Consider the following 8,911-nt stretch of genomic DNA (forward strand, 5'->3'; position numbering starts at 1 on the left):
AAATACAGAAGATCAAAGACTACAGTCTTCAGTATGGATTGCAGCTTAAAGCAAGGAAAACAAATATTCTCACAACTGGACCAATAAGTAACATCATGATAAATGGAGCAAAGATTGAAGCAAACAAAGGTTTAATTTTCCTTGGTTCCACAATCAACACAGAAGCAGAAATCCAGAAACTAAAAGATACTAGGATGATGATAGTCCATCTCTTAGATTTCACACATCAGGAGGGCCTAGTCCCTGGAGAAGGATATCATACTTAGTAAAGTGGGGGGTCAGCAAAAAAGAGTGAGACCCCCCCAATGAAATGGATTGGCACGGTGGCTGCAGCAATGGAATCAAGCATAACAATGGTGAGGATGGCACAGGACCAGGCAGTGTTTTGTTCTGTTGACTCAATTACACTTACCAACAACAACAACAACAACATGACTCAGAATTCACTCAGTGGCAGTGAGTTTAGTTTGGAATTAATCAGACTGTAGGGTGATGAATTCTTTAACCAAAGATTTTCGGTTTTGTCCCTGGTTCCTGAATGGTAAACTCTAAATTCTTGCCTGAGTGACTGTTTTGTTATTCATGGAAAACTCCAGACTATACCTGCTAGGCTATTTATAAAGACAATGTTCTAGGTTCTACTTTGGTGAGCAGTGACTGGGGTCTTAAAAGCTTTCAAGCAGCCATCAAGGTGACTGACTCAGAGTATGAGGCTCAGAAGACCCATTCTGTGACATCAGCCCAGCCTATAGAGAGGGGAGAGAGAGTGGAGATTGAGTTCAGCCACCTGATGGAGCCCTAACAAAAACTCTAGACCCTGAAGCTTGAGTGAGCTCCTTAGTTGGTGATAGACATCGATTCACAAAAGGGCAACACATTCCAGAGAGCATATAACCTCCGTGCTTGGGACTCCCTTGAGTAGGCAAGAGGAGATGGAATCCAGTGCATAAATTTGGGGAAAGGGATTAGCCTTACCCAGGAAAAGTCCTTAGTAATAAATGGGAAGGAGAGAATGTGGATAAAATTGCAGGTGGGCTGGTTAACTTTGTGGTGGGAAAATGTGAATGTTCTTCCCAGATTGATTCCATTTTCTCAGTGAAATAAGTGGCAAGTTATCCAGCTGAATGTGAATTGGAATGAAAGGGTCTGAGATCTGAGAAAAGTGTGACCTCTTATCCATAAGAGTGAAAAAGTGAATCCATTCACTGCACATACTATGTGTCAAGCACTATTCTAAACACTTAGGATAGATCAGTAAGCAGAATAGAGACCCCTGCCCTAATGGAGCTTGTGTTTGAATGAATTAACTAGAAAAATGTATTAAGATATTTAGGCAATGCTCAGGTTATGTTGAGATTTGTAAACAAGACTTTAAATGAGCATGATCACATGGTTGTGCCTTGGACAGCCGCTTGAGGGCGTTTTTGAATAATTAGTTAAGGATGTTTTGATTTCCAACAGAGACGTATCTAGAAAACATGGAATAGAAAATGACAAACAAAAAAAACTAACACTTTTTCATTTCTATCTGAAACTAAAGAAAACCTAACTTTATTGATTGACTCCACCTCCTGCCCTGCCCTTCTGTCTATCCCTATCATCACTGCTTTCATCCAAGCTCTCAGTTCCTGGTTGGACTATTTCCATAGTCAACGTTTCTCTTTTCTGCTTTTAAGCTAATCAGTATAGCCTTGTTAGATTACTTTCCCAATAATATAACAGCCAGTATGTCACTCTCTTGTTCAGAAGCTCAACAGCTTCTTACTCCCTACAAGAGAAAGTCTAAATTTCTTTTTATGTTCAACTCTATTCTCAATTTGATTTTCAATTCACCCATGCTATTCTTGTATCCTCATATTACCTTGCCTAAATATTTTGCTTCGTTCAGACCAGTTTACTCAATGGTTCTCACCCATGATGTTGCAAACATCAGGTGTTTTATATAGAACACTGCAGCCTCTCCACCTGCCTTCATGTACTTCTTCACTTCAAGGTCCTACTCAAATAGCTTCTCTCCTGCCTTACCAAGCCTTCAGTGAGCATGGCCCCCATCCCCTTACCACAAATTGTTGATATAACTCTGTTAACACTTACATGTTATGTAAATTGATAATTATCTTTTACATGTATATTTCTTACCTCCCCAGTTAGATTATAAACTCACAGCAAGCAGAAGTCATGCCCTAGACTGCTGTCTTTCAGTGCTTTTGTACATGTAGAGTCAACCTTTTTTTTTTTTAATGGTTTTAATTTTCTAGGCTGACTCAGAGACTGAAAGAATCCCATCTGAGAACTCTCATGCCAACACCTCTGATTGGTGGTTCCAATTACAGGAAGCTCACACGAAAACCCATCTCCCATTTGTTTTCACTACATTAGGAAATTCTTTGTGTTAATTCAACATTTTGTCCTAAGATCCATTAGGTTAAGCAATGTTGAAAGCAATTTAATTCAAACCCTTGTGATTTTACAGGGTTGCCAAAAGTGCTAGTCTCTCTAGGCAGAACCACAGTTTATAAAATGCAGCATATTCAGATACCTACATAGCAGTGGAATTCTGGTTTAGCGCTGTAGGAAAAGCACTGGACTGCTAACCTAAAGGTCAGTTTTTCAAACCCACCAGCCATTCCTTAGAAACCCTATATATGTCGCTATGAGTCAGAACCAACTCAATGATACTTGTCAACAACAACAACAACACATAAGAGTGGTGGAGCCCAAGGATGCAAACTAATTGAAGATGGAGTTCTGAGAAGTCTCTACCATGTTGGTTGAGGTCATTTAGCTGATAGAGAGATTTTTCCCAAGTAGCTGATTGTCAAAAAACTGCAGTCAAAAAAAATACTGCCCCCTTCCCCATACACACACACACACACACACACACACACACACACACACACACACATACTTTCTTTGTCTAAATAAATACAATAGCAACCTGGGTGTGTCTGCACAGCCCTAACAGTTACAGTTTAAAACAGCAATTACCATTTTACAGCAGGCAAAGTTCTTGGTTCCCTAAATGAAATCTCTCTGTTTGAATTTTTGAAGCTGAGTCTTTTCTGCGCCGAAAACAGTTATTTATTTATTTTTTTAATCAACAATGATTTATTGAGAGATTATTATTCACCAAAGATAAAGGCTTAAGAATACAAAGTGAAATTAGACTCGCATTCTACCCTTAAGAAGTTTACAATTAGTAACAGGAGGCAGAAAATGAAAGTAAGTAAACATTTGTAAACTTAAGTGCAAGTTCTAAGAGAGAAGTGTAAGCTGGAAAAAGTGGGAATATATAGAAAGAGAGAGAATTTGGATGGGAGACGAAGGAACATGTCCAGAAAGACTTCAAAAAGACCTAGTAAGAAATGCACAATGAAGACAAGAAAGGGGGAGAACATTCTAGGAGGAAGGAACAGCATAAGCAAATTCATGAATACCTAATACAGCCTGGTAGGGAAATTCCAAAGATTTGAAGCGATTAGTGTGTAGGGTGTGTCGTAGGGGACAGTCATAACTAAAGTTGTTAAGGTTGACAAGTGCCAAGCCACAGAGGAACCTCAGTGGGTGCTCAATTTCACTTGATGTTTAATGACTTTAACTGAGTTTCCCTTTCTGATTATTGGATTCCCATACTGCACCTCTTTCTTCACTACTTAACAATTTCACCATCCATTTTAGTTACTTGGGATCACAATGCTGCTTCCTTTTCAGAGCTACACAAAAATGATGGAGCCAGGCATGATCGTCCTGGTGAAGACAAAGGTGTGACAGGACAGCTGAATGAGGACTTAAAGCTGCCCGTGCTAGTGGTGGGTCACTTGTTATGTGAAGCCCCAGACTAGAAAACCAGAGCTAAGTCCAATCAGGAGTTATGGGAGGTACTTTTCACTTCAAGTGAAGGGAAAAAAAAGTAGTGGCTGACCCATAAAGGGCTGCCTTACCAAGTTCCCTTGAAGCTCCTTGTCACTTTGAAAGTACAATTATTTAAGAAGGAATTATATTAACACTTTACAGTTGTTATCAACTATGAACATTATAAGTAATTTTCAATTAAATCTTGATACTTTTCTATATATTCCAAATTTTTAATAATGAGGGTATGTTATTTATTTTTTTAATTAGAGAAAGAAAATATAGGGTGCTTTAAGAGTAGGTCTAGCAGGTAAATGTTTGTTCTTCCCACAAAACCAACAATGGGGCAGGAATTCTTCCTGGGTGGTGTTGCCTACTGGGAAAGTCTAGTATGGAGAAGGGTTTTCTGACATTGGAGCAGAGGTTCCTTAAGTGAACAATCACTTACCACATGTCATTGAATACCTACAGTGTTGTACTTGAGACACAAGGACAGGGAACACAGGGATATCTGCGACTGCGTAGGTATAAGCTATTCCATTAAGGCTTGCAGGTGGGCACAATAAAACAAGACTCATTTATTCATCCATGTGACAAGTATTTGCTGGGTGTCTCTGCCACGTACTGAGTAGCAGCAGTTACTTTCCCTCTAAGAAAGCACAGTACAATGGACATGAGATACATAATTGTTGTTAAGTTGGTTCTGACCCATCATGACATTATATAGGGTTTCCAAGGAGCAGCTGGTGAGCTTGAACCACCGACCTTGTGGTTCAAACCAATTTTGCAGTCCAGTGCATTATCCCACAGCACCACACCAGGACTCTAGATGCATAATGTTGTTGTTGTTGTCAGGTTCCATCGAGTCGGATCCGACTCATAGCGACCCCATGCACAGCAGAACGAAACAATGTCTGATCCTGGGCCAACCTCACCACTGCTGCCACACTTGAGTCTATCAATGATGCCACCTAGCCAATCCATCTCTTTGGGGGTCTTCCTCTTTTTCTCTGACCCTCCACCTTACCCAGCATGACATCCTTTTCCAGCGACTGTTCCCTCCGGACAATATGTCCAAAGTATGAGAGACAAAGCATAAGCCATCTTGGCCTCCAAGGAGCACTCTGGCTGCACTTCTTCCAAAACAGATCTATTGGTTCTTTTGGCAGTCCACGGCACTGTCAGTATTCTCCTCCAACACCACAACTCAAAGGCATCAATTCTTCTATGATCTTCCTTATTCACTGTCCAGCTTTTGCATCCATATGAGGTTATTGAAAATACCATGTCTTGGGTCAGGTGCACCTTAGTCCTCAAGCTGACATCTCTGCTCTGCAATACTTTAAAAAGTTCCTGTGCAGCAGATTTGCCCAATGCAATACTTCGTCTGATCTCTTGACTGCTGCTTCCGTGAGTGTTGATAGTCGATCCAAGAAGAATGAAGTCCTTGACAACTTCAATCTTTTCTCCATTGATAAGAATGTTGTTTATTGGTCCAGTGGTGAGGATTTTTGTTTTCTTGACATTGAGATGCAACCATACCGAAGGCTGTGCTCTTTGATCTTCATAAGTAAATGTTTCAAGTCCTCTTCACTTTCAGCAAGCAAGGTTGTATCATCGGCATATCGCAGGTTAGATGCATAATAGTTATCACTTAATAAGTTAAGTGCAATGATAGCAATAACATGGGGCAGTAAGTAATCATGGAAAGGTCAAGAGAGAAAGAAGTAGATAATGTTTCTTCCTTCTGGTCTCACTTTTCTCACAAACAAGGGGACTAGATCACCTACTAAGCATGGACTGGGTGGAGTGAGAAGTAAGCTTGAGAATCATGATAAAGGAGTCATCTGGAAATTGAATGGCATGGGAGAAGAGCTGACTGCTAACAAGTGGAGTGCTGAAGGACAACAGAGGATAGACACCATGCACTTGATGACAAGTTACATGTCTGTGATTGACTTTCTTGGAAAGAGGGGTGAGCACAATATGACATATAACAGTTTACCTGGAATGTGTCAGGGAACTGTGTTCAAGGTTGGAAGAACTTGGAAATAATACCCCATGTCCAGTCATTGTGACAACCAAATGAATGTTCAAACACTCTCTAGGTTCCGCACCCATTGTCAAGAATACCTGACTTAGAGGTTGGGAAGAACTTTCTAAGTTAAGCAAACATACACTGTTCTTGGTTACCAGGATATTTATATTACAACCTCTTTCCAAGAGAGGATCTTAGCTCATTGAATCAAGGTCTTTAAAAAATCAGGGCATTAGACCGATGTGATATTAGCTGCACTGTTGAAAGCCTGCATTAAATAAACAATCAGTGACTGACCAATTAAAAGTTATCACTTTATTACAAATGGAAATTTACTGAAATGCAGATAATTGCATTAAAATATGGGCAAGGTGGTAGTGTGTTATGTCAAGAGAGAAAGTCTTTATGATAATTCTATAGCCACACATAATTAATTAGAACATGGCTTTATTTTGGGTCACTATATAACAGACCACTTGTCTGTCAGTTGGTTGTGCTGGGATGGCTTGCATATTTCTGTGATTCTGGAAGCTATGTTATCGGTATTTTAAATACCAGAAGGGTCACCCATGGTAGACAGCTTTCAGCTGAGCTTCCAGATGAAGACAGACTAAGAAGGAGAGATGGACTACTTTTGAATATTTAGTCACTGAAAACTTTATGAATAGCAGTGGAACACTATCAGCACCAGAATATAGAATACTGAAATATAGTGAACAGCACCAGAATATTGTCAGATACAGTGTCAGACAATGAGCCCCTCAGATTGGAAGACATTCAAAATGCAACTGAGGGAGAGTTTCTTCCTCAAAGTAGAGTTGATCTTGATGATGCAAATGGAGTAAGGCCCTCGGTACTTGTGCTTTATTGGCTACACAAAGGCTTTTGATTGTGTGGCTCATGACAAGCTATAGACAGCATTGCAAAGAATGAGTATTCTGGAACACTTAATTATGCTCATGAGGGACCTGTACATAGACCAAGAGGCCATTGTTCAAACAGAACAAGGGAACGCCGAATGGTTTAAAATTAGGAAAGGTGTGCAGCAGGGTTGTATTTTTTCACCATACTTATTCAATCTGTATGCTGAGCAAATAATCCAAGAAACTGGCTTCTATGAAGAAAAACATAGCATCAGGACTGGAGGAAAACTCATTAACACTGCCATATGCAGATGATACAACCTTGCTTGCTGAAAGTGAAGAGGACTTAAAATACTTGTTAATGAAGATCAAAGACCACAGCTTTCTGTATGGATTGCATCTCAATATAAGGAAAACAAAAATCCTTACCACTAGACCAATAGGAGCTCTGGTAGCGTAGTGGTTACGAATCAGGCTGTGAACCTTAAGGTCAGCGGTACGAAAATCCGACTTTCTACTCCCGTAAAGATTTACACCCTCGGAAACCCTGTACAGGGTCGCTATGGGTCGGACCCGACTCGACGGCACTTAACAACAACAACAAGACCAATAAGCAACACCCACATAAATGGAGAGAAGGGTGAAGTTGTCAAAGACTTCATTTTTCTTAGATCAACCATCAACACTCATGGAAGCAGTAGTCAGGAAATCAAATGACGTATTACATTAGGCAAATTTGCCACACAAAACCTCTTTAAAGTGTTCAAGAGCAAAAATGTCAATATGTGGACTAAAATGTGGCTGACCCAAGTCTTGGTATTGTCAATAACATCATACACATGTGAAAGTTGGACAGTGAATAAGGAAGACAGTAGAAGAATCGATGCACTTGGTGTTAAAGGAGAATATTGAAAGTACCATGAACTGCCAAAAGAACAAACAAATCTGTATTGGAAGAAATACAGTCAGAGTGCTACTTGTAAGGAAGGATGGTTAGACTTTGTCTCCATACTTTGGATTTATTATCAAGAAGGACCAATCTCTGGAGACGGTTATCATGTTTGGTAGAATGGAGTGTTGGAGAAAAAGAGCAAGATCCCCAGTGAAATGGATTGATTCAGTGGCAGCAGCAATGGGCTCAGGTGTGTCAATGATTGTTAGTTTGGCATGGAACCAGGCAGTATTTCATTCTGTTGTACACAGGGTCACTGTGAGTCAGTACTGATTCGATGGCAACTAATAACAATAAGAACAACATGAGTCAGAGCTGACTCAACAGCACTTAACAACAACAACTTAAAATTAATTTAGTAGTCCACTCCGAGAAAGAATGACTATTACACCTATTGAACTTTTCTTTAGGATTCTATCCATTAAGTGATAAAGGATATTGTTGATTGGATTAGGACGAGACTATATTTCCTGACCAAAATAATTCAAAAAGGGCACAGACACTTGCAATAAGAGCAGTCCACTGATAACCATCAGAAAGTAGCCTCATGTTCTTTAAAACATACTTTGTACCACCAATTCAGCTTGAAAATGTAACAATTACTACTATTTGTATCCAAGCCTTGTTAAGGTATGTTGTAAAATGGCAGTCAGTTGGTCCTGATTCATAGCAACTCTGTATAGAGTTTCCATAAATATTTGGCCACTGTCAGTTTTTCGTGCTGTGGTGGATTGTGTGTTGCTATGCTACAAGTATTTTAATACCAGCAGGGTCACTCATGATGAACAGTTTTCAGTAGAGCTTCCAGAATAAGACAGAGTAGGAAGCTAGAGAGATGGACTGCTTCTGAATGTTTAGCCAATGGAAGCCATCTGAATAGGAGGGAACATTGTCAGATTGCACCAGAATATTGACGATTGAAACATAATGAAAAGCACCAGAATATTTTCAGCAATTCTAACTGGAAGGCACTCAAAATGACTGAGGAAGACCTACCTCCTCAAAGTAGAATTGACCATGACTAATTCTGGCTTCCATTGATTCAAATCCACTCCTTTCATCTTTCAATGTATTTTTAATTTCTGATATCTTAGTATTAAACTTCTGGATTTCTGTTAGCAGGTTTGATATTATCTCCAATCCTTTATCTATTTTGTTTGGTTGTTCCTCCAGTGCTTGTCTGAATTCTTCCTTATTTTCCTCAAC

This window comes from Chrysochloris asiatica, unplaced genomic scaffold (genome assembly GCF_000296735.1).
Source record: "Chrysochloris asiatica unplaced genomic scaffold, ChrAsi1.0 scaffold00302, whole genome shotgun sequence".
In the NCBI taxonomy this organism is placed as follows: Eukaryota; Metazoa; Chordata; class Mammalia; order Afrosoricida; family Chrysochloridae; genus Chrysochloris; species Chrysochloris asiatica.